The sequence below is a fragment of the Garra rufa genome, chromosome 1, assembly GCF_049309525.1.
Source record: "Garra rufa chromosome 1, GarRuf1.0, whole genome shotgun sequence".
In the NCBI taxonomy this organism is placed as follows: Eukaryota; Metazoa; Chordata; class Actinopteri; order Cypriniformes; family Cyprinidae; genus Garra; species Garra rufa.
This window is the reverse complement of record NC_133361.1, coordinates 98,163,531-98,182,281: the sequence shown is the minus strand read 5'-3', so window position 1 is coordinate 98,182,281 and position 18,751 is coordinate 98,163,531. Positions and strand designations below refer to the sequence as shown.

At 39.6% G+C, this 18,751-nt stretch overlaps 29 non-coding genes across 29 annotated transcripts; all 29 read right to left on the bottom strand.

Annotated features, from left to right (window-relative positions):
• Positions 1 to 579: 579 nt before the first annotated feature.
• Positions 580 to 698, bottom strand: LOC141317496 (5S ribosomal RNA). The gene has a single exon (XR_012351872.1). It is a non-coding gene; the product is annotated as a 5S ribosomal RNA (ribosomal RNA).
• Positions 699 to 782: 84 nt separating this feature from the next.
• LOC141317432 (5S ribosomal RNA) lies at positions 783 to 901 on the bottom strand. The gene has a single exon (XR_012351813.1). It is a non-coding gene; the product is annotated as a 5S ribosomal RNA (ribosomal RNA).
• Positions 902 to 1,702: 801 nt separating this feature from the next.
• LOC141292794 (5S ribosomal RNA) lies at positions 1,703 to 1,821 on the bottom strand. The gene has a single exon (XR_012340578.1). It is a non-coding gene; the product is annotated as a 5S ribosomal RNA (ribosomal RNA).
• An 84-nt stretch (positions 1,822 to 1,905) lies between these two features.
• Positions 1,906 to 2,024, bottom strand: LOC141317742 (5S ribosomal RNA). The gene has a single exon (XR_012352102.1). It is a non-coding gene; the product is annotated as a 5S ribosomal RNA (ribosomal RNA).
• Positions 2,025 to 2,825: 801 nt separating this feature from the next.
• LOC141311686 (5S ribosomal RNA) lies at positions 2,826 to 2,944 on the bottom strand. The gene has a single exon (XR_012349151.1). It is a non-coding gene; the product is annotated as a 5S ribosomal RNA (ribosomal RNA).
• Positions 2,945 to 3,744: 800 nt separating this feature from the next.
• On the bottom strand, positions 3,745 to 3,863 carry LOC141292532 (5S ribosomal RNA). The gene has a single exon (XR_012340532.1). It is a non-coding gene; the product is annotated as a 5S ribosomal RNA (ribosomal RNA).
• An 84-nt stretch (positions 3,864 to 3,947) lies between these two features.
• LOC141317741 (5S ribosomal RNA) lies at positions 3,948 to 4,066 on the bottom strand. Its single transcript, XR_012352101.1, has one exon. It is a non-coding gene; the product is annotated as a 5S ribosomal RNA (ribosomal RNA).
• An 801-nt stretch (positions 4,067 to 4,867) lies between these two features.
• Positions 4,868 to 4,986, bottom strand: LOC141313721 (5S ribosomal RNA). The gene has a single exon (XR_012349797.1). It is a non-coding gene; the product is annotated as a 5S ribosomal RNA (ribosomal RNA).
• An 84-nt stretch (positions 4,987 to 5,070) lies between these two features.
• Positions 5,071 to 5,189, bottom strand: LOC141313976 (5S ribosomal RNA). The gene has a single exon (XR_012350047.1). It is a non-coding gene; the product is annotated as a 5S ribosomal RNA (ribosomal RNA).
• A 2,180-nt stretch (positions 5,190 to 7,369) lies between these two features.
• On the bottom strand, positions 7,370 to 7,488 carry LOC141292525 (5S ribosomal RNA). Its single transcript, XR_012340531.1, has one exon. It is a non-coding gene; the product is annotated as a 5S ribosomal RNA (ribosomal RNA).
• An 84-nt stretch (positions 7,489 to 7,572) lies between these two features.
• On the bottom strand, positions 7,573 to 7,691 carry LOC141317431 (5S ribosomal RNA). Its single transcript, XR_012351812.1, has one exon. It is a non-coding gene; the product is annotated as a 5S ribosomal RNA (ribosomal RNA).
• Positions 7,692 to 9,491: 1,800 nt separating this feature from the next.
• Positions 9,492 to 9,610, bottom strand: LOC141294264 (5S ribosomal RNA). The gene has a single exon (XR_012340915.1). It is a non-coding gene; the product is annotated as a 5S ribosomal RNA (ribosomal RNA).
• Positions 9,611 to 9,694: 84 nt separating this feature from the next.
• Positions 9,695 to 9,813, bottom strand: LOC141292520 (5S ribosomal RNA). Its single transcript, XR_012340530.1, has one exon. It is a non-coding gene; the product is annotated as a 5S ribosomal RNA (ribosomal RNA).
• An 84-nt stretch (positions 9,814 to 9,897) lies between these two features.
• Positions 9,898 to 10,016, bottom strand: LOC141317740 (5S ribosomal RNA). Its single transcript, XR_012352100.1, has one exon. It is a non-coding gene; the product is annotated as a 5S ribosomal RNA (ribosomal RNA).
• An 801-nt stretch (positions 10,017 to 10,817) lies between these two features.
• LOC141297329 (5S ribosomal RNA) lies at positions 10,818 to 10,936 on the bottom strand. The gene has a single exon (XR_012341362.1). It is a non-coding gene; the product is annotated as a 5S ribosomal RNA (ribosomal RNA).
• Positions 10,937 to 11,020: 84 nt separating this feature from the next.
• On the bottom strand, positions 11,021 to 11,139 carry LOC141317739 (5S ribosomal RNA). The gene has a single exon (XR_012352099.1). It is a non-coding gene; the product is annotated as a 5S ribosomal RNA (ribosomal RNA).
• An 801-nt stretch (positions 11,140 to 11,940) lies between these two features.
• LOC141294258 (5S ribosomal RNA) lies at positions 11,941 to 12,059 on the bottom strand. Its single transcript, XR_012340914.1, has one exon. It is a non-coding gene; the product is annotated as a 5S ribosomal RNA (ribosomal RNA).
• Positions 12,060 to 12,143: 84 nt separating this feature from the next.
• Positions 12,144 to 12,262, bottom strand: LOC141292512 (5S ribosomal RNA). The gene has a single exon (XR_012340529.1). It is a non-coding gene; the product is annotated as a 5S ribosomal RNA (ribosomal RNA).
• Positions 12,263 to 12,346: 84 nt separating this feature from the next.
• On the bottom strand, positions 12,347 to 12,465 carry LOC141317737 (5S ribosomal RNA). Its single transcript, XR_012352097.1, has one exon. It is a non-coding gene; the product is annotated as a 5S ribosomal RNA (ribosomal RNA).
• Positions 12,466 to 13,266: 801 nt separating this feature from the next.
• LOC141292502 (5S ribosomal RNA) lies at positions 13,267 to 13,385 on the bottom strand. Its single transcript, XR_012340527.1, has one exon. It is a non-coding gene; the product is annotated as a 5S ribosomal RNA (ribosomal RNA).
• An 84-nt stretch (positions 13,386 to 13,469) lies between these two features.
• On the bottom strand, positions 13,470 to 13,588 carry LOC141317736 (5S ribosomal RNA). The gene has a single exon (XR_012352096.1). It is a non-coding gene; the product is annotated as a 5S ribosomal RNA (ribosomal RNA).
• Positions 13,589 to 13,672: 84 nt separating this feature from the next.
• LOC141317734 (5S ribosomal RNA) lies at positions 13,673 to 13,791 on the bottom strand. Its single transcript, XR_012352095.1, has one exon. It is a non-coding gene; the product is annotated as a 5S ribosomal RNA (ribosomal RNA).
• Positions 13,792 to 14,592: 801 nt separating this feature from the next.
• Positions 14,593 to 14,711, bottom strand: LOC141292496 (5S ribosomal RNA). Its single transcript, XR_012340526.1, has one exon. It is a non-coding gene; the product is annotated as a 5S ribosomal RNA (ribosomal RNA).
• An 84-nt stretch (positions 14,712 to 14,795) lies between these two features.
• Positions 14,796 to 14,914, bottom strand: LOC141317430 (5S ribosomal RNA). The gene has a single exon (XR_012351811.1). It is a non-coding gene; the product is annotated as a 5S ribosomal RNA (ribosomal RNA).
• Positions 14,915 to 16,710: 1,796 nt separating this feature from the next.
• On the bottom strand, positions 16,711 to 16,829 carry LOC141294245 (5S ribosomal RNA). Its single transcript, XR_012340911.1, has one exon. It is a non-coding gene; the product is annotated as a 5S ribosomal RNA (ribosomal RNA).
• An 84-nt stretch (positions 16,830 to 16,913) lies between these two features.
• Positions 16,914 to 17,032, bottom strand: LOC141316302 (5S ribosomal RNA). Its single transcript, XR_012351345.1, has one exon. It is a non-coding gene; the product is annotated as a 5S ribosomal RNA (ribosomal RNA).
• Positions 17,033 to 17,116: 84 nt separating this feature from the next.
• LOC141317733 (5S ribosomal RNA) lies at positions 17,117 to 17,235 on the bottom strand. Its single transcript, XR_012352094.1, has one exon. It is a non-coding gene; the product is annotated as a 5S ribosomal RNA (ribosomal RNA).
• An 801-nt stretch (positions 17,236 to 18,036) lies between these two features.
• Positions 18,037 to 18,155, bottom strand: LOC141297323 (5S ribosomal RNA). Its single transcript, XR_012341360.1, has one exon. It is a non-coding gene; the product is annotated as a 5S ribosomal RNA (ribosomal RNA).
• An 84-nt stretch (positions 18,156 to 18,239) lies between these two features.
• Positions 18,240 to 18,358, bottom strand: LOC141317931 (5S ribosomal RNA). Its single transcript, XR_012352279.1, has one exon. It is a non-coding gene; the product is annotated as a 5S ribosomal RNA (ribosomal RNA).
• Between the last annotated feature and the right edge of the window lie 393 nt (positions 18,359 to 18,751).

The window sequence follows — 18,751 nt, the reverse complement described above, 5'->3', positions numbered from 1 at the left end:
TCAGATTTAACTGTGAGAGATGACTAGTGGTTAAAAGAATGAGACATAAAAGAAAATTGGTTTAAATAGATTTGGTGTATTTACAAGGTTCACATAAAAGACTTTAAAACAACACGATAAAACTAGGTAAACTCTGTTAAAAGAATACAGTTCATTTGTCCATACCCTAAAAACAGTCCAAGAACCCCAGTGTGTTGATAAGTCCAATGTGAGTGTCCACCAGTGTATATACAATCCACAGAAAGTGTAATCCAAAGTTTGCAGGTGGTGAATGGAAAGGTGAGCTCTAAAATTAGCAACTCCTCAATCCAACAGTTTGGTGACTGTCCTTTGTTTGTCATGCTGCTCTCTTATACAGTTGTACTTCCTGCTTCCTGTCATGTGTCTAGTCACATGACAGGCCAACCATCCATTTATTAAAGACACATACACTTAAAATGTTAAGAGTAATAAAATGGCCTAAAAAACATGTAAAACACTTAAAACTCTATAATACATTTAAATGATTGTAATAAATAGAGCGGTAAAACAGTCTTTCTAAAAGCCAGCATATTATATAAATAGTGAAGAAAAGGCAAAAGCTTACAGCACCTGGTATTCCCAGGCGGTCTCCCATCCAAGAACTAACCAGGCCCGACGCTGCTTAGCTTCCGAGATCAGACGAGATCGGGCGCTCTCAGCGCGGTATGGCCATAAGCGAGGGCTGCTCCAAAAAGTGGGCTATTTAAAGATCAGCCTCCGTAAAAGCCAGCATATTATATAAATAGTGAAGAAAAGGCAAAAGCTTACAGCACCTGGTATTCCCAGGAGGTCTCCCATCCAAGTACTAACCAGGCCCGACGCTGCGTAGCTTCCGAGATCAGACGAGATCGGGCGCTCTCAGCGCGGTATGGCCATAAGCGAGGGCTGCTCCAAAAAGTGGGCTATTTAAAGATCAGCCTCCGTAAAAGCCAGCATATTATATAAATAGTGAAGAAAAGGCAAAAGCTTACAGCACCTGGTATTCCCAGGCGGTCTCCCATAAAAGTGTAACAATCGGCCTTATCAGCCGAGTTACAAGACTAAAATGGGGTCAGATTTAACTGTGAGAGATGACTAGTGGTTAAAAGAATGAGACATAAAAGAAAATTGGTTTAAATAGATTTGGTGTATTTACAAGGTTCACATAAAAGACTTTAAAACAACACGATAAAACTAGGTAAACTCTGTTAAAAGAATACAGTTCATTTGTCCATACCCTAAAAACAGGTAAACTCTGTTAAAAGAATACAGTTAATTTGTCCATACCCTAAAAACAGTCCAAGAACCCCAGTGTGTTGATAAGTCCAATGTGAGTGTCCACCAGTGTATATACAATCCACAGAAAGTGTAATCCAAAGTTTGCAGGTGGTGAATGGAAAGGTGAGCTCTAAAATTAGCAACTCCTCAATCCAACAGTTTGGTGACTGTCCTTTGTTTGTCATGCTGCTCTCTTATACAGTTGTACTTCCTGCTTCCTGTCATGTGTCTAGTCACATGACAGGCCAACCATCCATTTATTAAAGACACATACACTTAAAATGTTAAGAGTAATAAAATGGCCTAAAAAACATGTAAAACACTTAAAACTCTATAATACATTTAAATGATTGTAATAAATAGAGCGGTAAAACACGTCTTTCTAAAAGCCAGCATATTATATAAATAGTGAAGAAAAGGCAAAAGCTTACAGCACCTGGTATTCCCAGGCGGTCTCCCATCCAAGTACTAACCAGGCCCTACGCTGCTTAGCTTCCGAGATCAGACGAGATCGGGCGCTCTCAGCGCGGTATGGCCATAAGCGAGGGCTGCTCCAAAAAGTGGGCTATTTAAAGATCAGCCTCCGTAAAAGCCAGCATATTATATAAATAGTGAAGAAAAGGCAAAAGCTTACAGCACCTGGTATTCCCAGGCGGTCTCCCATCCAAGTACTAACCAGGCCCGACGCTGCGTAGCTTCCGAGATCAGACGAGATCGGGCGCTCTCAGCGCGGTATGGCCATAAGCGAGGGCTGCTCCAAAAAGTGGGCTATTTAAAGATCAGCCTCCGTAAAAGCCAGCATATTATATAAATAGTGAAGAAAAGGCAAAAGCTTACAGCACCTGGTATTCCCAGGCGGTCTCCCATAAAAGTGTAACAATCGGCCTTATCAGCCGAGTTACAAGACTAAAATGGGGTCAGATTTAACTGTGAGAGATGACTAGTGGTTAAAAGAATGAGACATAAAATAAAATTGGTTTAAATAGATTTGGTGTATTTACAAGGTTCACATAAAAGACTTTAAAACAACATGATAAAACTAGGTAAACTCTGTTAAAAGAATACAGTTCATTTGTCCATACCCTAAAAACAGGTAAACTCTGTTAAAAGAATACAGTTCATTTGTCCATACCCTAAAAACAGTCCAAGAACCCCAGTGTGTTGATAAGTCCAATGTGAGTGTCCACCAGTGTATATACAATCCACAGAAAGTGTAATCCAAAATTTGCAGGTGGTGAATGGAAAGGTGAGCTCTAAAATTAGCAACTCCTCAATCCAACAGTTTGGTGACTGTCCTTTGTTTGTCATGCTGCTCTCTTATACAGTTGTACTTCCTGCTTCCTGTCATGTGTCTAGTCACATGACAGGCCAACCATCCATTTATTAAAGACACATACACTTAAAATGTTAAGAGTAATAAAATGGCCTAAAAAACATGTAAAACACTTAAAACTCTATAATACATTTAAATGATTGTAATAAATAGAGCGGTAAAACACGTCTTTCTAAAAGCCAGCATATTATATAAATAGTGAAGAAAAGGCAAAAGCATACAGCACCTGGTATTCCCAGGCGGTCTCCCATCCAAGTACTAACCAGGCCCGACGCTGCTTAGCTTCCGAGATCAGACGAGATCGGGCGCTCTCAGCGCGGTATGGCCATAAGCGAGGGCTGCTCCAAAAAGTGGGCTATTTAAAGATCAGCCTCCGTAAAAGCCAGCATATTATATAAATAGTGAAGAAAAGGCAAAAGCTTACAGCACCTGGTATTCCCAGGCGGTCTCCCATAAAAGTGTAACAATCGGCCTTATCAGCCGAGTTACAAGACTAAAATGGGGTCAGATTTAACTGTGAGAGATGACTAGTGGTTAAAAGAATGAGACATAAAAGAAAATTGGTTTAAATAGATTTGGTGTATTTACAAGGTTCACATAAAAGACTTTAAAACAACACGATAAAACTAGGTAAACTCTGTTAAAAGAATACAGTTCATTTGTCCATACCCTAAAAACAGGTAAACTCTGTTAAAAGAATACAGTTCATTTGTCCATACCCTAAAAACAGTCCAAGAACCCCAGTGTGTTGATAAGTCCAATGTGAGTGTCCACCAGTGTATATACAATCCACAGAAAGTGTAATCCAAAGTTTGCAGGTGGTGAATGGAAAGGTGAGCTCTAAAATTAGCAACTCCTCAATCCAACAGTTTGGTGACTGTCCTTTGTTTGTCATGCTGCTCTCTTATACAGTTGTACTTCCTGCTTCCTGTCATGTGTCTAGTCCCATGACAGGCCAACCATCCATTTATTAAAGACACATACACTTAAAATGTTAAGAGTAATAAAATGGCCTAAAAAACATGTAAAACACTTAAAACTCTATAATACATTTAAATGATTGTAATAAATAGAGCGGTAAAACAGTCTTTCTAAAAGCCAGCATATTATATAAATAGTGAAGAAAAGGCAAAAGCTTACAGCACCTGGTATTCCCAGGCGGTCTCCCATCCAAGTACTAACCAGGCCCGACGCTGCTTAGCTTCCGAGATCAGACGAGATCGGGCGCTCTCAGCGCGGTATGGCCATAAGCGAGGGCTGCTCCAAAAAGTGGGCTATTTAAAGATCAGCCTCCGTAAAAGCCAGCATATTATATAAATAGTGAAGAAAAGGCAAAAGCTTACAGCACCTGGTATTCCCAGGCGGTCTCCCATCCAAGTACTAACCAGGCCCGACGCTGCGTAGCTTCCGAGATCAGACGAGATCGGGCGCTCTCAGCGCGGTATGGCCATAAGCGAGGGCTGCTCCAAAAAGTGGGCTATTTAAAGATCAGCCTCCGTAAAAGCCAGCATATTATATAAATAGTGAAGAAAAGGCAAAAGCTTACAGCACCTGGTATTCCCAGGCGGTCTCCCATAAAAGTGTAACAATCGGCCTTATCAGCCGAGTTACAAGACTAAAATGGGGTCAGATTTAACTGTGAGAGATGACTAGTGGTTAAAAGAATGAGACATAAAATAAAATTGGTTTAAATAGATTTGGTGTATTTACAAGGTTCACATAAAAGACTTTAAAACAACATGATAAAACTAGGTAAACTCTGTTAAAAGAATACAGTTCATTTGTCCATACCCTAAAAACAGGTAAACTCTGTTAAAAGAATACAGTTCATTTGTCCATACCCTAAAAACAGTCCAAGAACCCCAGTGTGTTGATAAGTCCAATGTGAGTGTCCACCAGTGTATATACAATCCACAGAAAGTGTAATCCAAAGTTTGCAGGTGGTGAATGGAAAGGTGAGCTCTAAAATTAGCAACTCCTCAATCCAACAGTTTGGTGACTGTCCTTTGTTTGTCATGCTGCTCTCTTATACAGTTGTACTTCCTGCTTCCTGTCATGTGTCTAGTCACATGACAGGCCAACCATCCATTTATTAAAGACACATACACTTAAAATGTTAAGAGTAATAAAATGGCCTAAAAAACATGTAAAACACTTAAAACTCTATAATACATTTAAATGATTGTAATAAATAGAGCGGTAAAACACGTCTTTCTAAAAGCCAGCATATTATATAAATAGTGAAGAAAAGGCAAAAGCTTACAGCACCTGGTATTCCCAGGCGGTCTCCCATCCAAGTACTAACCAGGCCCTACGCTGCTTAGCTTCCGAGATCAGGCGAGATCGGGCGCTCTCAGCGCGGTATGGCCATAAGCGAGGGCTGCTCCAAAAAGTGGGCTATTTAAAGATCAGCCTCCGTAAAAGCCAGCATATTATATAAATAGTGAAGAAAAGGCAAAAGCTTACAGCACCTGGTATTCCCAGGAGGTCTCCCATCCAAGTACTAACCAGGCCCGACGCTGCGTAGCTTCCGAGATCAGATGAGATCGGGCGCTCTCAGCGCGGTATGGCCATAAGCGAGGGCTGCTCCAAAAAGTGGGCTATTTAAAGATCAGCCTCCGTAAAAGCCAGCATATTATATAAATAGTGAAGAAAAGGCAAAAGCTTACAGCACCTGGTATTCCCAGGCGGTCTCCCATAAAAGTGTAACAATCGGCCTTATCAGCCGAGTTACAAGACTAAAATGGGGTCAGATTTAACTGTGAGAGATGACTAGTGGTTAAAAGAATGAGACATAAAAGAAAATTGGTTTAAATAGATTTGGTGTATTTACAAGGTTCACATAAAAGACTTTAAAACAACACGATAAAACTAGGTAAACTCTGTTAAAAGAATACAGTTCATTTGTCCATACCCTAAAAACAGGTAAACTCTGTTAAAAGAATACAGTTCATTTGTCCATACCCTAAAAACAGTCCAAGAACCCCAGTGTGTTGATAAGTCCAATGTGAGTGTCCACCAGTGTATATACAATCCACAGAAAGTGTAATCCAAAGTTTGCAGGTGGTGAATGGAAAGGTGAGCTCTAAAATTAGCAACTCCTCAATCCAACAGTTTGGTGACTGTCCTTTGTTTGTCATGCTGCTCTCTTATACAGTTGTACTTCCTGCTTCCTGTCATGTGTCTAGTCACATGACAGGCCAACCATCCATTTATTAAAGACACATACACTTAAAATGTTAACCCTTAAAGACCTAGAACATTTTTGGGGCACCTGAGGCACCTGTATATTTCTTTGTTTTTTCAGACCTATTCTAGCAGTCAGCATCAATTGTCATATATCATTATAAACATAAGAACTTGATCTTTATGTCTAGCTAATTTAAAATTACAAATTTCCTTTTGTTTTCTCTAAAAATTAGTGAATTTCCAGAATTTTAGGAAAAAACGCTACCAACAATTGGGTGTTTTTTACTGTGTACTCAAACAAAAACTCCTGAAGTTTAGATTTTTTTCTTTAAAAATTTGTATTTAGGTGTTTTACACTTCCAAATAAAATTTTGTCTATATATAACATTCCCCAAGCAAGTTATAGCCAATTATTACAATATTATTTAGGTGCTTTTCAGTGAAAAACAGGCCCATTTCGTTTATTGACAATATAGATCTGTCCAAAAACGTTTCAGGAGTAAAGTCATTGCAGAAACAGTGTTAAATAATAGCAAAACACAGTAAAAAATAATTTACTATTTCATAAATATATTCTTAATCCAAAAGATGAAATATAAACACAAATAGTGTAGAAAGTAGCACAAGAAAAAATGCACAAACTGTCTTGTGCAACAAAAAAATAAATAAACAATCCAAATTATTCACAAACTACACACAAAATGAGAGAGAAATATACAGAGTGCAACCGAAAAAATAGTACAAATAATCTTTAAAAACTATATAATAATTAGTTACATAATATAACAACCAAATAGATGGATCTGCTGGCTGTAGTCTGCGTCGGAATCTATTTTACCGGGACATCGCCTAGTGACCGAAAACCCACATTCCAGTGCTTTATCCGATATCTACTGTTGTTTCATCCTTGTTTTTGGTTTGTTTTATGTCAAAGGGCTCTGTCGTGAGTATTTCTGTACATTTTCAAAGAATGCTGTCATGCAAATGTGTTATTTTGCGTTTGTTTTCATGCACGCAAGACGCACTTTGCTTTCACTTTGCGTCTGTTCAGATCTGCAAAGAAACATACTAATCGGTGGTTCAAAAGACCAAAACCTATGTTTATTGGTTGAATAGATGACAGTTTGAACCAATCGGGGCACAGGGGTGGGACTAAGCATCAACAATCGTTCCTGTTTGGCTCAGAGGACCAAAACGTGTTGATTTCATCTGACGAATCAGTGCTGAGGAAATGTGATGACGTAATCACGCTTACTACGGAGCCTCTGAATATCCAAATGAGACAAATGCGATATCACTGAAAAGAGCAGACTCTGTACTTTACGAGACTTTTTAAAGCATTCAAATTGGATTAGCGGTTCAAAAGTTATTAAACATTTAAGACCAATAGTTATTTTTAGCCGCCGGCGGCTGTCTCGGTCTTTGAGGGTTAAGAGTAATAAAATGGCCTAAAAAACATGTAAAACACTTAAAACTCTATAATACATTTAAATGATTGTAATAAATAGAGCGGTAAAACACGTCTTTCTAAAAGCCAGCATATTATATAAATAGTGAAGAAAAGGCAAAAGCTTACAGCACCTGGTATTCCCAGGCGGTCTCCCATCCAAGTACTAACCAGGCCCGACGCTGCTTAGCTTCCGAGATCAGACGAGATCGGGCGCTCTCAGCGCGGTATGGCCATAAGCGAGGGCTGCTCCAAAAAGTGGGCTATTTAAAGATCAGCCTCCGTAAAAGCCAGCATATTATATAAATAGTGAAGAAAAGGCAAAAGCTTACAGCACCTGGTATTCCCAGGAGGTCTCCCATCCAAGTACTAACCAGGCCCGACGCTGCGTAGCTTCCGAGATCAGACGAGATCGGGCGCTCTCAGCGCGGTATGGCCATAAGCGAGGGCTGCTCCAAAAAGTGGGCTATTTAAAGATCAGCCTCCGTAAAAGCCAGCATATTATATAAATAGTGAAGAAAAGGCAAAAGCTTACAGCACCTGGTATTCCCAGGCGGTCTCCCATAAAAGTGTAACAATCGGCCTTATCAGCCGAGTTACAAGACTAAAATGGGGTCAGATTTAACTGTGAGAGATGACTAGTGGTTAAAAGAATGAGACATAAAAGAAAATTGGTTTAAATAGATTTGGTGTATTTACAAGGTTCACATAAAAGACTTTAAAACAACACGATAAAACTAGGTAAACTCTGTTAAAAGAATACAGTTCATTTGTCCATACCCTAAAAACAGGTAAACTCTGTTAAAAGAATACAGTTCATTTGTCCATACCCTAAAAACAGTCCAAGAACCCCAGTGTGTTGATAAGTCCAATGTGAGTGTCCACCAGTGTATATACAATCCACAGAAAGTGTAATCCACAGTTTGCAGGTGGTGAATGGAAAGGTGAGCTCTAAAATTAGCAACTCCTCAATCCAACAGTTTGGTGACTGTCCTTTGTTTGTCATGCTGCTCTCTTATACAGTTGTACTTCCTGCTTCCTGTCATGTGTCTAGTCACATGACAGGCCAACCATCTATTTATTAAAGACACATACACTTAAAATGTTAAGAGTAATAAAATGGCCTAAAAAACATGTAAAACACTTAAAACTCTATAATACATTTAACCCTCTGGGCCTCCTCATTAAGGGGTCACACTTGGCTCCCTCGCGGTCAAAAGTGACCGAAGCCTTAAAAAGTAACTTTTTTTTTCTTCAGGAAAATCAATTAAATATATTTTTGTTCAATAATATTTTGTAATTATTATTTAGAATTTTGAGCATTTTTTATGAATCTATGCAATATTTATACAGTTTTAATGAGCAATTTTTTCCCAGTAGATTTATATTTTATATTATATTTTTTTAATTAATTATGTATTTATTATTTTTCAATAAATACAACATTTCACATTAAAATAGAGTAAAAGCATTTAAAATCCATTTTTTTAAAGTGAAAATTGCACCATCTAGTGGCATAAAAAATAAAAACTTGTGTAATGCCATGTAAACTCATGTATCTCCCTATATACATATATACAGGGGCTTTGGGATTCCTATTGTTTTTTTTCTTTTTATTGTTTCTTCATTTTATTAGGCTTTGCATTTAGAAATATATTCAGACATTCTAAAAGATAAATTTTGGCAAGGTTTAGATTTTTTTTGATTGGATAAATATCAGGTTTTGCATTTTTCTGCTTATTTCTGTGTGTCTGTGTGTGTGTCTGTGTGTGTGTGTGTGTGTGCGCGTGTGTGTGCATGTGTGTGTCAGTTCTGTACTTTTCTTATTTTAGAGTGTCAGTCCTTGCTTGCTGAACACTTCTTTTCAGCACAGTTGCTCATTTGTAGATTGTATTACCAAAAGATTATCTGAATTATCACATTTTGTCGTATTTCCCATTCATTTCCTATGTCGGTCATTTTTGACCGCGAAGGAGCCAAGTGTGACTATTTTTTTTTGGACCCTTTAACATATCCGAATCATGTCACTGATTTTTTTTTGTACTCACATAGCTAATGCAACAAAAGTCACCAAGTGTCATCTCATTCTGATGAAGCTACGATTTTTAAAAATTCAAAACATAAAATTTTTCGGTCAAAAATGACCGAAGAGGCCCAGAGGGTTAAATGATTGTAATAAATAGAGCGGTAAAACACATCTTTCTAAAAGCCAGCATATTATATAAATAGTGAAGAAAAGGCAAAAGCTTACAGCACCTGGTATTCCCAGGCGGTCTCCCACCCAAGTACTAACCAGGCCCGACGCTGCTTAGCTTCCGAGATCAGACGAGATCGGGCGCTCTCAGCGCGGTATGGCCATAAGCGAGGGCTGCTCCAAAAAGTGGGCTATTTAAAGATCAGCCTCCGTAAAAGCCAGCATATTATATAAATAGTGAAGAAAAGGCAAAAGCTTACAGCACCTGGTATTCCCAGGCGGTCTCCCATCCAAGTACTAACCAGGCCCGACGCTGCTTAGCTTCCGAGATCAGACGAGATCGGGCGCTCTCAGCGCGGTATGGCCATAAGCGAGGGCTGCTCCAAAAAGTGGGCTATTTAAAGATCAGCCTCCGTAAAAGCCAGCATATTATATAAATAGTGAAGAAAAGGCAAAAGCTTACAGCACCTGGTATTCCCAGGCGGTCTCCCATCCAAGTACTAACCAGGCCCGACGCTGCGTAGCTTCCGAGATCAGACGAGATCGGGCGCTCTCAGCGCGGTATGGCCATAAGCGAGGGCTGCTCCAAAAAGTGGGCTATTTAAAGATCAGCCTCCGTAAAAGCCAGCATATTATATAAATAGTGAAGAAAAGGCAAAAGCTTACAGCACCTGGTATTCCCAGGCGGTCTCCCATAAAAGTGTAACAATCGGCCTTATCAGCCGAGTTACAAGACTAAAATGGGGTCAGATTTAACTGTGAGAGATGACTAGTGGTTAAAAGAATGAGACATAAAAGAAAATTGGTTTAAATAGATTTGGTGTATTTACAAGGTTCACATAAAAGACTTTAAAACAACACGATAAAACTAGGTAAACTCTGTTAAAAGAATACAGTTCATTTGTCCATACCCTAAAAACAGGTAAACTCTGTTAAAAGAATACAGTTCATTTGTCCATACCCTAAAAACAGTCCAAGAACCCCAGTGTGTTGATAAGTCCAATGTGAGTGTCCACCAGTGTATATACAATCCACAGAAAGTGTAATCCAAAGTTTGCAGGTGGTGAATGGAAAGGTGAGCTCTAAAATTAGCAACTCCTCAATCCAACAGTTTGGTGACTGTCCTTTGTTTGTCATGCTGCTCTCTTAAACAGTTGTACTTCCTGCTTCCTGTCATGTGTCTAGTCACATGACAGGCCAACCATCCATTTATTAAAGACACATACACTTAAAATGTTAAGAGTAATAAAATGGCCTAAAAAACATGTAAAACACTTAAAACTCTATAATACATTTAAATGATTGTAATAAATAGAGCGGTAAAACACGTCTTTCTAAAAGCCAGCATATTATATAAATAGTGAAGAAAAGGCAAAAGCTTACAGCACCTGGTATTCCCAGGCGGTCTCCCATCCAAGTACTAACCAGGCCCTACGCTGCTTAGCTTCCGAGATCAGACGAGATCGGGCGGTCTCAGCGCGGTATGGCCATAAGCGAGGGCTGCTCCAAAAAGTGGGCTATTTAAAGATCAGCCTCCGTAAAAGCCAGCATATTATATAAATAGTGAAGAAAAGGCAAAAGCTTACAGCACCTGGTATTCCCAGGCGGTCTCCCATCCAAGTACTAACCAGGCCCGACGCTGCGTAGCTTCCGAGATCAGACGAGATCGGGCGCTCTCAGCGCGGTATGGCCATAAGCGAGGGCTGCTCCAAAAAGTGGGCTATTTAAAGATCAGCCTCCGTAAAAGCCAGCATATTATATAAATAGTGAAGAAAAGGCAAAAGCTTACAGCACCTGGTATTCCCAGGCGGTCTCCCATAAAAGTGTAACAATCGGCCTTATCAGCCGAGTTACAAGACTAAAATGGGGTCAGATTTAACTGTGAGAGATAACTAGTGGTTAAAAGAATGAGACATAAAATAAAATTGGTTTAAATAGATTTGGTGTATTTACAAGGTTCACATAAAAGACTTTAAAACAACATGATAAAACTAGGTAAACTCTGTTAAAAGAATACAGTTCATTTGTCCATACCCTAAAAACAGGTAAACTCTGTTAAAAGAATACAGTTCATTTGTCCATACCCTAAAAACAGTCCAAGAACCCCAGTGTGTTGATAAGTCCAATGTGAGTGTCCACCAGTGTATATACAATCCACAGAAAGTGTAATCCAAAATTTGCAGGTGGTGAATGGAAAGGTGAGCTCTAAAATTAGCAACTCCTCAATCCAACAGTTTGGTGACTGTCCTTTGTTTGTCATGCTGCTCTCTTATACAGTTGTACTTCCTGCTTCCTGTCATGTGTCTAGTCACATGACAGGCCAACCATCCATTTATTAAAGACACATACACTTAAAATGTTAAGAGTAATAAAATGGCCTAAAAAACATGTAAAACACTTAAAACTCTATAATACATTTAAATGATTGTAATAAATAGAGCGGTAAAACACGTCTTTCTAAAAGCCAGCATATTATATAAATAGTGAAGAAAAGGCAAAAGCTTACAGCACCTGGTATTCCCAGGCGGTCTCCCACCCAAGTACTAACCAGGCCCGACGCTGCTTAGCTTCCGAGATCAGACGAGATCGGGCGCTCTCAGCGCGGTATGGCCATAAGCGAGGGCTGCTCCAAAAAGTGGGCTATTTAAAGATCAGCCTCCGTAAAAGCCAGCATATTATATAAATAGTGAAGAAAAGGCAAAAGCTTACAGCACCTGGTATTCCCAGGCGGTCTCCCATCCAAGTACTAACCAGGCCCGACGCTGCTTAGCTTCCGAGATCAGACGAGATCGGGCGCTCTCAGCGCGGTATGGCCATAAGCGAGGGCTGCTCCAAAAAGTGGGCTATTTAAAGATCAGCCTCCGTAAAAGCCAGCATATTATATAAATAGTGAAGAAAAGGCAAAAGCTTACAGCACCTGGTATTCCCAGGCGGTCTCCCATCCAAGTACTAACCAGGCCCGACGCTGCGTAGCTTCCGAGATCAGACGAGATCGGGCGCTCTCAGCGCGGTATGGCCATAAGCGAGGGCTGCTCCAAAAAGTGGGCTATTTAAAGATCAGCCTCCGTAAAAGCCAGCATATTATATAAATAGTGAAGAAAAGGCAAAAGCTTACAGCACCTGGTATTCCCAGGCGGTCTCCCATAAAAGTGTAACAATCGGCCTTATCAGCCGAGTTACAAGACTAAAATGGGGTCAGATTTAACTGTGAGAGATAACTAGTGGTTAAAAGAATGAGACATAAAATAAAATTGGTTTAAATAGATTTGGTGTATTTACAAGGTTCACATAAAAGACTTTAAAACAACATGATAAAACTAGGTAAACTCTGTTAAAAGAATACAGTTCATTTGTCCATACCCTAAAAACAGGTAAACTCTGTTAAAAGAATACAGTTCATTTGTCCATACCCTAAAAACAGTCCAAGAACCCCAGTGTGTTGATAAGTCCAATGTGAGTGTCCACCAGTGTATATACAATCCACAGAAAGTGTAATCCAAAATTTGCAGGTGGTGAATGGAAAGGTGAGCTCTAAAATTAGCAACTCCTCAATCCAACAGTTTGGTGACTGTCCTTTGTTTGTCATGCTGCTCTCTTATACAGTTGTACTTCCTGCTTCCTGTCATGTGTCTAGTCACATGACAGGCCAACCATCCATTTATTAAAGACACATACACTTAAAATGTTAAGAGTAATAAAATGGCCTAAAAAACATGTAAAACACTTAAAACTCTATAATACATTTAAATGATTGTAATAAATAGAGCGGTAAAACACGTCTTTCTAAAAGCCAGCATATTATATAAATAGTGAAGAAAAGGCAAAAGCTTACAGCACCTGGTATTCCCAGGCGGTCTCCCATCCAAGTACTAACCAGGCCCGACGCTGCTTAGCTTCCGAGATCAGACGAGATCGGGCGCTCTCAGCGCGGTATGGCCATAAGCGAGGGCTGCTCCAAAAAGTGGGCTATTTAAAGATCAGCCTCCGTAAAAGCCAGCATATTATATAAATAGTGAAGAAAAGGCAAAAGCTTACAGCACCTGGTATTCCCAGGCGGTCTCCCATCCAAGTACTAACCAGGCCCGACGCTGCGTAGCTTCCGAGATCAGACGAGATCGGGCGCTCTCAGCGCGGTATGGCCATAAGCGAGAGCGGCTCCAAAAAGTGGGCTATTTAAAGATCAGCCTCCGTAAAAGCCAGCATATTATATAAATAGTGAAGAAAAGGCAAAAGCTTACAGCACCTGGTATTCCCAGGCGGTCTCCCATCCAAGTACTAACCAGGCCCGACGCTGCGTAGCTTCCGAGATCAGACGAGATCGGGCGCTCTCAGCGCGGTATGGCCATAAGCGAGGGCTGCTCCAAAAAGTGGGCTATTTAAAGATCAGCCTCCGTAAAAGCCAGCATATTATATAAATAGTGAAGAAAAGGCAAAAGCTTACAGCACCTGGTATTCCCAGGCGGTCTCCCATAAAAGTGTAATAATCGGCCTTATCAGCCGAGTTACAAGACTAAAATGGGGTCAGATTTAACTGTGAGAGATGACTAGTGGTTAAAAGAATGAGACATAAAAGAAAATTGGTTTAAATAGATTTGGTGTATTTACAAGGTTCACATAAAAGACTTTAAAACAACACGATAAAACTAGGTAAACTCTGTTAAAAGAATACAGTTCATTTGTCCATACCCTAAAAACAGGTAAACTCTGTTAAAAGAATACAGTTCATTTGTCCATACCCTAAAAACAGTCCAAGAACCCCAGTGTGTTGATAAGTCCAATGTGAGTGTCCACCAGTGTATATACAATCCACAGAAAGTGTAATCCAAAGTTTGCAGGTGGTGAATGGAAAGGTGAGCTCTAAAATTAGCAACTCCTCAATCCAACAGTTTGGTGACTGTCCTTTGTTTGTCATGCTGCTCTCTTATACAGTTGTACTTCCTGCTTCCTGTCATGTGTCTAGTCACATGACAGGCCAACCATCCATTTATTAAAGACACATACACTTAAAATGTTAAGAGTAATAAAATGGCCTAAAAAACATGTAAAACACTTAAAACTCTATAATACATTTAAATGATTGTAATAAATAGAGCGGTAAAACACGTCTTTCTAAAAGCCAGCATATTATATAAATAGTGAAGAAAAGGCAAAAGCTTACAGCACCTGGTATTCCCAGGCGGTCTCCCATCCAAGTACTAACCAGGCCCGACGCTGCTTAGCTTCCGAGATCAGACGAGATCGGGCGCTCTCAGCGCGGTATGGCCATAAGCGAGGGCTGCTCCAAAAAGTGGGCTATTTAAAGATCAGCCTCCGTAAAAGCCAGCATATTATATAAATAGTGAAGAAAAGGCAAAAGCTTACAGCACCTGGTATTCCCAGGAGGTCTCCCATCCAAGTACTAACCAGGCCCGACGCTGCGTAGCTTCCGAGATCAGACGAGATCGGGCGCTCTCAGCGCGGTATGGCCATAAGCGAGGGCTGCTCCAAAAAGTGGGCTATTTAAAGATCAGCCTCCGTAAAAGCCAGCATATTATATAAATAGTGAAGAAAAGGCAAAAGCTTACAGCACCTGGTATTCCCAGGCGGTCTCCCATAAAAGTGTAACAATCGGCCTTATCAGCCGAGTTACAAGACTAAAATGGGGCCAGATTTAACTGTGAGAGATGACTAGTGGTTAAAAGAATGAGACATAAAAGAAAATTGGTTTAAATAGATTTGGTGTATTTACAAGGTTCACATAAAAGACTTTAAAACAACACGATAAAACTAGGTAAACTCTGTTAAAAGAATACAGTTCATTTGTCCATACCCTAAAAACAGGTAAACTCTGTTAAAAGAATACAGTTCATTTGTCCATACCCTAAAAACAGTCCAAGAACCCCAGTGTGTTGATAAGTCCAATGTGAGTGTCCACCAGTGTATATACAATCCACAGAAAGTGTAATCCAAAGTTTGCAGGTGGTGAATGGAAAGGTGAGCTCTAAAATTAGCAACTCCTCAATCCAACAGTTTGGTGACTGTCCTTTGTTTGTCATGCTGCTCTCTTATACAGTTGTACTTCCTGCTTCCTGTCATGTGTCTAGTCACATGACAGGCCAACCATCCATTTATTAAAGACACATACACTTAAAATGTTAAGAGTAATAAAATGGCCTAAAAAACATGTAAAACACTTAAAACTCTATAATACATTTAACCCTCTGGGCCTCCTCATTAAGGGGACACACTTGGCTCCCTCGCGGTCAAAAGTGACCGAAGCCTTAAAAAGTAACTTTTTTTTTTCTTCAGGAAAATCAATTAAATATATTTTTGTTCAATAATATTTTGTAATTATTATTTAGAATTTTGAGCATTTTTTATGAATCTATGCAATATTTATACAGTTTTAATGAGCAATTTTTTCCCAGTAGATTTATATTTTATATTATATTTTTTTAATTAATTATGTATTTATTATTTTTCAATAAATACAACATTTCACATTAAAATAGAGTAAAAGCATTTAAAATCCATTTTTTTAAAGTGAAAATTGCACCATCTAGTGGCATAAAAAATAAAAACTTGTGTAATGCCATGTAAACTCATGTATCTCCCTATATACATATATACAGGGGCTTTGGGATTCCTATTGTTTTTTTTCTTTTTATTGTTTCTTCATTTTATTAGGCTTTGCATTTAGAAATATATTCAGACATTCTAAAAGATAAATTTTGGCAAGGTTTAGATTTTTTTTGATTGGATAAATATCAGGTTTTGCATTTTTCTGCTTATTTCTGTGTGTCTGTGTGTGTGTCTGTGTGTGTGTGTGTGCGCGTGTGTGTGCATGTGTGTGTCAGTTCTGTACTTTTCTTATTTTAGAGTGTCAGTCCTTGCTTGCTGAACACTTCTTTTCAGCACAGTTGCTCATTTGTAGATTGTATTACCAAAAGATTATCTGAATTATCACATTTTGTCGTATTTCCCATTCATTTCCTATGTCGGTCATTTTTGACCGCGAAGGAGCCAAGTGTGACTATTTTTTTTTGGACCCTTTAACATATCCGAATCATGTCACTGATTTTTTTTGTACTCACATAGCTAATGCAACAAAAGTCACCAAGTGTCATCTCATTCTGATGAAGCTACGATTTTTAAAAATTCAAAACATAAAATTTTTCGGTCAAAAATGACCGAAGAGGCCCAGAGGGTTAAATGATTGTAATAAATAGAGCGGTAAAACACGTCTTTCTAAAAGCCAGCATATTATATAAATAGTGAAGAAAAGGCAAAAGCTTACAGCACCTGGTATTCCCAGGCGGTCTCCCACCCAAGTACTAACCAGGCCCGACGCTGCTTAGCTTCCGAGATCAGACGAGATCGGGCGCTCTCAGCGCGGTATGGCCATAAGCGAGGGCTGCTCCAAAAAGTGGGCTATTTAAAGATCAGCCTCCGTAAAAGCCAGCATATTATATAAATAGTGAAGAAAAGGCAAAAGCTTACAGCACCTGGTATTCCCAGGCGGTCTCCTATCCAAGTACTAACCAGGCCCGACGCTGCTTAGCTTCCGAGATCAGACGAGATCGGGCGCTCTCAGCGCGGTATGGCCATAAGCGAGGGCTGCTCCAAAAAGTGGGCTATTTAAAGATCAGCCTCCGTAAAAGCCAGCATATTATATAAATAGTGAAGAAAAGGCAAAAGCTTACAGCACCTGGTATTCCCAGGCGGTCTCCCATCCAAGTACTAACCAGGCCCGACGCTGCGTAGCTTCCGAGATCAGACGAGATCGGGCGCTCTCAGCGCGGTATGGCCATAAGCGAGGGCTGCTCCAAAAAGTGGGCTATTTAAAGATCAGCCTCCGTAAAAGCCAGCATATTATATAAATAGTGAAGAAAAGGCAAAAGCTTACAGCACCTGGTATTCCCAGGCGGTCTCCCATAAAAGTGTAACAATCGGCCTTATCAGCCGAGTTACAAGACTAAAATGGGGTCAGATTTAACTGTGAGAGATGACTAGTGGTTAAAAGAATGAGACATAAAAGAAAATTGGTTTAAATAGATTTGGTGTATTTACAAGGTTCACATAAAAGACTTTAAAACAACACGATAAAACTAGGTAAACTCTGTTAAAAGAATACAGTTCATTTGTCCATACCCTAAAAACAGGTAAACTCTGTTAAAAGAATACAGTTCATTTGTCCATACCCTAAAAACAGTCCAAGAACCCCAGTGTGTTGATAAGTCCAATGTGAGTGTCCACCAGTGTATATACAATCCACAGAAAGTGTAATCCAAAGTTTGCAGGTGGTGAATGGAAAGGTGAGCTCTAAAATTAGCAACTCCTCAATCCAACAGTTTGGTGACTGTCCTTTGTTTGTCATGCTGCTCTCTTAAACAGTTGTACTTCCTGCTTCCTGTCATGTGTCTAGTCACATGACAGGCCAACCATCCATTTATTAAAGACACATACACTTAAAATGTTAAGAGTAATAAAATGGCCTAAAAAACATGTAAAACACTTAAAACTCTATAATACATTTAAATGATTGTAATAAATAGAGCGGTAAAACACGTCTTTCTAAAAGCCAGCATATTATATAAATAGTGAAGAAAAGGCAAAAGCTTACAGCACCTGGTATTCCCAGGCGGTCTCCCATCCAAGTACTAACCAGGCCCTACGCTGCTTAGCTTCCGAGATCAGACGAGATCGGGCGGTCTCAGCGCGGTATGGCCATAAGCGAGGGCTGCTCCAAAAAGTGGGCTATTTAAAGATCAGCCTCCGTAAAAGCCAGCATATTATATAAATAGTGAAGAAAAGGCAAAAGCTTACAGCACCTGGTATTCCCAGGCGGTCTCCCATCCAAGTACTAACCAGGCCCGACGCTGCGTAGCTTCCGAGATCAGACGAGATCGGGCGCTCTCAGCGAGGTATGGCCATAAGCGAGGGCTGCTCCAAAAAGTGGGCTATTTAAAGATCAGCCTCCGTAAAAGCCAGCATATTATATAAATAGTGAAGAAAAGGCAAAAGCTTACAGCACCTGGTATTCCCAGGCGGTCTCCCATAAAAGTGTAACAATCGGCCTTATCAGCCGAGTTACAAGACTAAAATGGGGTCAGATTTAACTGTGAGAGATGACTAGTGGTTAAAAGAATGAGACATAAAATAAAATTGGTTTAAATAGATTTGGTGTATTTACAAGGTTCACATAAAAGACTTTAAAACAACATGATAAAACTAGGTAAACTCTGTTAAAAGAATACAGTTCATTTGTCCATACCCTAAAAACAGGTCAACTCTGTTAAAAGAATACAGTTCATTTGTCCATACCCTAAAA